This window comes from Vicia villosa, linkage group LG3 (genome assembly GCF_029867415.1).
Source record: "Vicia villosa cultivar HV-30 ecotype Madison, WI linkage group LG3, Vvil1.0, whole genome shotgun sequence".
Taxonomy (NCBI): domain Eukaryota; kingdom Viridiplantae; phylum Streptophyta; class Magnoliopsida; order Fabales; family Fabaceae; genus Vicia; species Vicia villosa.
Window position 1 is genome coordinate 197,047,029 of NC_081182.1, and position 2,979 is coordinate 197,050,007.

Genomic DNA, 2,979 nt, shown 5'->3' on the forward strand with positions numbered 1-2,979 from the left:
TTAAAATAAACTGTTCATTCATGTTCACAATTTAACATTTGATCTATGTTCAGCCATAAAATGACTTGCAGTTATGACATGTTCATTCACAAGAATTAAAAATAACCTAGATTTCTAATCATGCATACAAAAATTAAAATAAGTAAAACATTCGTTCATGTTCATAATTTAATGATTGATCTATGTTCACTAATGGCATAATTTTGAGTTATGGCATGTTCATAAACAATCTTAAAAAATAACTTAGGTTTTTAATCATGCAAAAAAAATTTTAAAAAAAAAAGCAAAACCGTTCGTTCATGTTCACAAATTTACTATTGATATACGTTCAATCATCAAATAATTGGCTATTATAACATGTTCAACAATATTCCTAAAAAAACCTAGGAATCTAAAAATGCAAACCAAAACAAAAAACATGCATTTATGACATGTTCATAAACAATCTTAAAAGATATCCTAGGTTTCTATTCATACAATTAAAAATTAATATAAATAAAATAAACCGTTTGTTCATGTTCATAATTTAACATTTGATCTATGTTCAGCCATAAAATGACTTGCATTTATGACATGTTCATTCACAATAATTAAAAATAACCTAGATTTTTAATCATGCAAACAAAAATTAAAATAAGTAAAGCGTTCGTTCATGTTCACAATTTAATGATTAATCGATGTTCACTAATGGAATAATTTGGAGTTATGGCATGTTCATGAATAATCTTAAAAAACAACTTAGGTTTTTAATCATGCAAACAAAAATTTAAAATAAAAAGCAAAATCGATCGTTCATGTTCACAAATTTACTATAGATATACGTTCAACCATCAAATAACTAGTTGTTATGACATGTTCAATAATATTCCTACAAAAACCTAGGATTCTAAAAATGCAAACAAAAACAAAAAACATGTATTTTAGCAACAAAACACATTAACATCACACAACATCACAAGATATATTAAATTATTTCAAGAATGCACCTAATATTAAATTAACCTCAACTTTTTGGATGATTGGATGTGATGAATGACCAAAGTGAGAGAATCTTCAAATGTTAGGGGATTTCATCAAACTTTTTTTTTACATGAGGTTTTTTCAAAAACAGCGCATATGGCAGGGGTGAGAATAACTATGTATCCTTTACTAAATAATGTAAATCAAGCATTACACATTAAATATTTATTGATAGGTACTCAGATTTTCGATAACTGGAAAATGTATTTATTGATTAATAAAGAATCTATTACAAAATTCCATAACAAAGCTCCTCAAAGAAAGAAGATATCCTCCATTTGCCAAACGTGAGAGTTCTACTACAAATGATACACCATAATCCATATTTTCCTCTCACAAACCTTGTATACTCCTTTCACATGTAACTTCCGCACTCTTTAACTAACTCAGATGTAACTTCCCACTATCTCTAACCAACTCGGGTGTAACTTCCCCTCTCTATTTGAGCCTCTTTCTCTTAATGGGTCCTATTGTTAAGCCTAAATTACATTACATAGAAAACAATATTAACTTATGTCATAAATTTGACCCACCTTTGAAAAAACTGACCACAAATTGTGATGCTGAGCTCTTGCGAGGTTAATAGTATCAATAAACTTCTTAGATACATCTCTCTCATATTTTGAGGCCTTGCAACTTCCCGTTGTCCCCCACTCTATCTATATTTTCAAAAGAAAGTAGTGAAATCAAAAAGAGAAGAAAAATAAGGAGTTACATGAAACTGTAAGAGTAATGAAGAGTGCACCACTAAACTTTCTTTCCGTTTTGAACGAGAAGAGATCCCTTTGAAATTGCTACTTCAATTTTCGGTCATTCTTTATCCATATGTTGAGACCAGGAAACATATTTCCTGCTTGTATTTTAGGGAAGGTTAAGTCACAATGGCATGGACTCAAGAAATTTCCTTCCTCGCCAAAAGTGCACAAATCATATCCTCTTGCAACCAAAAAGTGTGGGCTCTACAAAAAATTAAAAAAAAAAATTTCCACTATGATGAGATTACAAATAGGAAAAAGATAAGCATGGGTTACCAGATGAGCTGGAGAGGAGAAAGTATTTATTGGAAGGCCATATCCAATTGCAACTAATTCAACTACCATCTGTAAAGTATCTAAGAGTTTATCACCACAGTCTTCAAAATTTTCTTTCTGTTTGGGGAGAGAAAAGCTATTTGGAACGTTTTTCTATTTTTTTGTTTAATATCTACATATAGAAAAAAGGGCATCAATTTTTAGAATCAATAGTTACATAAGTAATGCAAGGTGATTAGAAAAACTACAAAAACCTGACATAACAACATCAAAGTTAATCAATGACTGTAACCCTTTCTTTTAACTAACATATAATTAACATATAAGTTAATCAGTGAACCTAACCATCACATTTTACTAATATTTAACTAATCATATAGAATAGAACTGTATTAAATTTAACCGAATCTGATCCATTTTGATGATTTGGAAACGCGGTCTAGTTGATGTTTCAACAAATGGAATTTGTATTTTATAGTTTCACTTTCATATTTAAAGTTAGGTTTCTTCATTATCCATTTTTCTATATAGTTTCAGTTTTATCAATATTTTTACTTTAAAAATTAAAGTCATGTTTCATCATCACGTAGGCGATGAAAATAAAAACAATAAAAGTAGAGACATAACTGAAAGTATATCTAAGCAGACCATAGCACGGCCTACCAAACACTATTAAACAAACCAAAACTTACCAAACCGCAATTATTAACTGAACTTGTTTCTTTTCATTTTAAGTGTTCTTATAGTTTAGTAATTGAAGTTACTAAATATGTTACTAAATACTTTGTTTACTTTTCTCAATTTTGCAGTTATACATATTAAACTAATACTTTTAAGAACTACTGAGAATCGACGTAGGTGAATGCATATTTTCGACATACCATACATTCTCAAGCCTCAACAGGCTAAGTGTTCTATTGAAAGTTAC